Raw genomic sequence first — 5,602 nt, 5'->3', positions numbered from 1 at the left:
AACACTAGATCGCGTGTTACCAGAAATTCAGATTAGTTGTAGCTTTGGTGACAATCGCCATTTTTACATTTTCCCCGTAAAACTAGATAATTATGAAACGTTAGCAACTACTCTAAAATATCTGCGGCAACGGCCTTGCCCCTGAGGTTGCATTGGTTCACGTGAGATCACCGAAGTTAAGTGCGTTGTCGGACGTGGTCGGCACTTGAATGGGTGGTCATCCAGGCCGCCATGCGCCTCTTGCCATTTTTCGGGGTGCACTCAGCCTCGTGGTGCCAATCGAGGAGCTACTCGACCGAATTAGTAGCGGCTCCGGTCAAAGAAAACCGCCATAACGACGGGGAGAGCAGTGTGCTGACCCCACGCCCCTCCTGTTCGCATCCTCCACGGATGATGACGCAGCGGTCGGATGGTCCCGTCCCAGTAGGCCACTCGTGGACTGAAGACGGAGTGCTTACAAAGCAACTACTCTCCAGTGCATGGCCGTACTACTGAGACCTTGATGCCTGGCATCAACAACAGGTAGCAGCACACGAGGTTGGCTTACGCCTACTGCCAAATTTTGAGATCTGTCGTAAGCCTGCGTAAGCACGTGGGGCTTTCCGTCTTAAGTGCAAGCATATCCATTGCGTGTTCTGCCGCGCGACTTGAGTGGAATATTTCATTATTTCTGAAATTTTATAGAAATGTTTTTCGTTGTATATCCTCTCCATCGGTACTGAATTTACTGTAAAATTACTTGCTCACTTTTCGGAACTTCCGTTCATGGTAAATCGATATTATTAGAAGCCGTGGTAGACACGAGTCTAGTGTGCTTCACCTTCAGCACCTTCTGTGTCAGTCTCGGTTCCTATGTCGCTGATTTCACAACTAGCAGTTCGTTGTCTACTGAGTATACTGTCTCTTGTACGACACTATCCCTCCTACACTGAAAGGGGGAGACACAGGAAATTATAGGATTTTTGAAACATGTAGCTATTAAGGTAATTTTGAAGCTAGGCATACGAAAATTTGTATCTGGTTTCTAGGTCAGAAATAAAGAAATATGTGTTCCATTATTACTGGGAATGAAGTGAAATAGCGGGTGAACATTTTATTTTGAGATAAATAATTATGGAATAACTATGAAAGTATTTTTAAGGCTACATCTACGAAAATTGGTATTTGACTTCAAGGTTACAAATAAGAAAATACGTGTTTTAGTGTTTTTGGAAGTTCAACCCCTAAGGGGATGAAATAGAGTGAGCTGGTGCGTTTCTGGCGCCAGTTTCCATCGATCGTTGCTTCGATCTTTGAGTCGCGGTCCAGAGGACACTGCCTCCCTAAGCGACTGTAGTAGTTCTCTGCACGGACCCACATCGGGCTTACCGCGCTTACACTGGACACAGTTGCCAACAAATCTCCTGACATCGCGATATAGGTTGGGCCAAAACATGTGTTCCCGAACTCGGTTCTAGGTCTTGTATAGCGCCAAATGACCCCCGACCACCGAATCGTGGATATATCATGCTAACTCGTTCCTGTGGAATAGAGACCTTCACTTCACCACGGTTGTCTCCCCCTTTACACAAGAGCCCCCCGCCCCCCCGAAGGCAACAGGGCAACAGCCAGTAACGACGTCGCCATCCGCCTACTGCTGCCTATTCGGTCCCCACCTGGGGTCCACAGCCTGTTTGCCGGCTGAGTCGCAGAAGAAACCGGGTGTCTCGGAGAGAAGGAAATTCGCTCCAAGATCCGGCTCCACGTGGCCCTTGCCTTCCCCAGACTCTCCCGCGAACATACGGCTAAGAGCGTCGCCAATTCATTGTCTCTGCCCCTAATATGCGGAACCTCGGAGATAAATCTTGTCATCTTAACTTCGGCATGACTTTTAGCGAACTTATTAATCAAAGTTTAAGGGCTGGCACTGGGCAAGTAACTGACGGAGGCTCATTTGTTTCAGTTCAGTTGTAATGCTCACCTGTTCTCCAGATAAGGTTGTGTAGTATATGTCTCAGAAAACTCTCTACCCTTGATGTGTGTTGTGTTAGAGATAATTGGCAGCGATCGACGCTAGCATACTGGGAACAGAGCACCACGGCGGCAGAGAGATGTTTAAGGCCATGTCCTCTCCTTTACATCTTCGGTTATGTTGTCACTTTCGCGTGATTCCATCGTTCCGGTGGAGAACTATAGCATCCAAAGTTCAATTGCATTGTCAAGTTGAGTATATTTCTATGTCACTCCCTGTCTCGTGGATCTCTCGTATTGATTTGAATCCTTGGTCTGCTCGCGTCTATCGCCAATTCACACGAAATATTGAAGCAACCTTATTTTAAGGGAATTGTCATATGGTCATGTTCTAGTTGTAATCATTCTAAGAATATTGTTGATTAATCAATTGAGTAAGTAAATTTGAAGGTCGGTTTGGTCAAAATTAAAGTACCTCCTTAATTGCTTTAATCATTTGTATATAGTTTTGTTATGGAAAGTTGGGTAGCCAAACGTTAAAAATTCTGTTTCTTAGGCTTAATCTGTTTCTCTGCTGATTGGAAGTAATGAGAGTTCTGCTGCGCATTCTATGCACATTTGTACTATTTAAGTAAAGCCTTACCTAAGTATATTTACCTAGTCATATCCAAATTTGAAGTTTAACGGGTCTTGTTCCACGTAAAGAAATTTATTTATTATTTGTCCATCTGATCTGGCCTTATAAGGCAATCTCTTGTATTTTTGTGATTGTGATTTTATAATGCTTTTGATTGTAATAAAATGTGTAGCAACTACAACGGATTACTATTGTGATTTTGGTGTGTCACTACCACAATCCCATTACATAGAGGATGAAATGTTTCATGAAATATTTAATTATGAAAGCATTTTTAAAGCTAAATATATTTAAAACCTGAATTTGGCTTCTCGGTTAAAGTAAAAATAAAAAAAAATTACATGTCTCACTGTTTTTGATACATTCAATTCATAAGGAGGGGGAATATAGGATGAAATGTTTTATGAAAATAATTCAGTGTGAAAGAATTTTTAAAGATAAATCTATGGAAATTCTATTATTGAAATATACGTGTTTCACTGTTTTTGGAACTACAACCTCCAAGGAGATGCGATAGGGGCACATGTATCCACTCACTCATCGCCTTCCAGCCCAACCTGCAAAGTATACAGACGTGAAATTTGATGAAGGTGTAAATATTACGCTGAAAGCACCATTTAAGAAGAGATTTTTCGAAATTCCACTCCTAAGGGGGTGAAATATGGGTTGAAAAGTTTTTTTTTTAAAAAAATATGTCCCTATGTCACTGTTGAAGCTACGACTACAAAACTACGAAAATTGACATTTGGTTTCTCAGCCAGAAACAAAAAAAAAGGTTTTTATCATTTTCCGAAATTCTTTCATTGGGGGGGGGGATAGAATAAATAGTGAAGGTTTTTTGAAAATAAATCATTATTAAAGAACTACTAAAGCATTGTTAAAGTTACATCTATGAAAATAGGTAATAGACTTCTCAGTTGGATGTAAAAAGAATGTGTTTCGTTGCTTTTGGAAATTTAACTCATTAATAGAGTGAAATAGGGGATGAAAAGTTTTATGAAATATTTCACTATGAAAGCATTTTTAGAATTAAATGGATGAAGATTTGAATTTGGCTCCTTGGTTCTAAATAGAAGAATACATGTTTAATTGTTTCTGAAAATCTAACTCCTAAAGGGTGTGAGATGTTTCTCAAAATGGTTCATTATGAAAGCATTACTAAATATATCTGACAATTCGTATTCGGCTCCTCTGTTAGAATTTTTAAAAACTATGTGTTTCAGTGGTTTTGGAACTTCGATAGTAAGGGGATGAAAATTTTAATGAAATATTTATTGCGTTATATTAAAATATGTTAAATCTGCATCTATGAAAACCGGTATTTCACTTCTCAGTTATATAAAAGAAATATGTGTTGCGGAATGAAAGATTCTATGGAGATATCACCACAAGAATACAAACGGCTTGATTAACGAAAACCTTCGACTCCAGCTGTCGGCATTGTTTTTTGGTCATTCAGTAAAAGACCATGCTTCAATGGCGTTAAGTTTAGAAAGTGTTGCAGTTTATAAAAGACATAAAAAACGATTAAAGAAAAAAATCTTTGAAGACCATAAACGGTCTACGCAAGTAAAGAAGCGGATGATAAGTTAGCTCTTTATGCAAATGAGTTGGTCACTTTAAGTTAAGAGACATGTCATGCACCAGGAACCAAATATTATAGTTGCTACGATTGGCTAACGGAAAAGTTTTGCAGAATCACGGGAAATCACTTCTGCAAGTGGCTGAGAATCTCGTAATGGATAAAAATTCTGTTCTGAGAATTCCAAGGTGGGAGATGCAAATTCCTCGATTAGGAATTGTTAATCCACATGTGAAACCTGAGTACATAATCCCTGTGACATTTTATCAACGGTGTTCCATAGGGACAGGTTCTCATCCAAAAAGTTCGAAAATTCAATTTCTTTGTAGTTGCATTTTTTTTTAAGGTGTACTTGTCCAGACTCTTGGAACGGAAAGGTTTTTTTTTTAATCCGTGCTTAAAAAAATTTCTACAGCCCATTGTTTGAAGCAGTGTCACGACTGCCATGAGCCGCGCGGGGTATCCGCCATGTCTCAAACGCCTTGTCACGGTTCGCGCGGCTCCCCCCGTTGGAGGTTCGAGTCCTCCCTTGGGCATCGTTGTGTGTGTTTGTTGTCCTTAGCATAAGTTAATGTAAGTAGTGTGTAAGCACAGGGACTGATGGTTCAAATGGCTCTGAACACTATGGGACTTAACAATTGAGGTCATCAGTCCTCTAGAACTTAGAACGACTTAAACCTAACTAACCTAAGGACATCACACACATCCATACTCGAGGCAGGATTTGAACCTGCGACCGTAGAGGTCGCACGGCTCCCGACTGAAGCGCCTAGAACCGCTCGGCCACATAGGCCGGTCTATCATGTATTCTAGAGAAGCTGCCCGGTCGTCAGTGGCGCCTGTTCTTTCGAGAACAGTTACTATCTTCATATATATGGTTAAACGTTACCCAGCCATTGACCTTCGTCTGTGCGAATGCGCACAGATTGCCCGAAATCTTACGGGAATCGTCACCTTAGTGTGGGCCAGTATTGAGTGGATGGGCAAACACCTATTACGTACATTACGTTTGTGGATTGTGGCCGGTTGGAAATGTGAGTCTCACGGGAAGCGTGTAAGGGATAAATACCTGCAGTCGCGGTATTCATCTGTGTCCTCGGTGGCTCAAATGGATAGAGCGTCTGCCATGTAAGCAGGAGATCCCGGGTTCGAGTCCCGGTCGGGGCACACATTTTCAGCTGTCCCCATCGAAGTATATCAACAACACCTGTCGGCAGCTGAGGGTTTCAATTAACTATCAATTGTGAAGGGGATTCGAAGAACCCTTTGCCAGGCACTTACATGTGATTTGCAGAGTATCCATATAGATGTAGATCAAAGCTCGTCCCGTGACGCACGTGCACAAAATGATTCATACTGCAAACATACTCGCCGATAACACTGACGAATAACGAGTGCTGCATATCCAGGTTAGACAGATCGGCTTTTCCTGC

The 5,602-nt window shown here is 41.6% G+C and overlaps 1 non-coding gene across 1 annotated transcript; it reads left to right on the top strand.

Moving 5' to 3' along the window:
* Positions 1–5,262: 5,262 nt before the first annotated feature.
* Positions 5,263–5,336, top strand: Trnat-ugu (transfer RNA threonine (anticodon UGU)). The gene has a single exon. It is a non-coding gene; the product is annotated as a tRNA-Thr (tRNA).
* Positions 5,337–5,602: the final 266 nt, after the last annotated feature.

This window comes from Schistocerca gregaria, unplaced genomic scaffold (assembly GCF_023897955.1).
Source record: "Schistocerca gregaria isolate iqSchGreg1 unplaced genomic scaffold, iqSchGreg1.2 ptg000440l, whole genome shotgun sequence".
In the NCBI taxonomy this organism is placed as follows: Eukaryota; Metazoa; Arthropoda; class Insecta; order Orthoptera; family Acrididae; genus Schistocerca; species Schistocerca gregaria.
The sequence above is the reverse complement of the archived record's forward strand: the minus strand, read 5'-3'. Positions and strand labels throughout refer to the sequence as shown.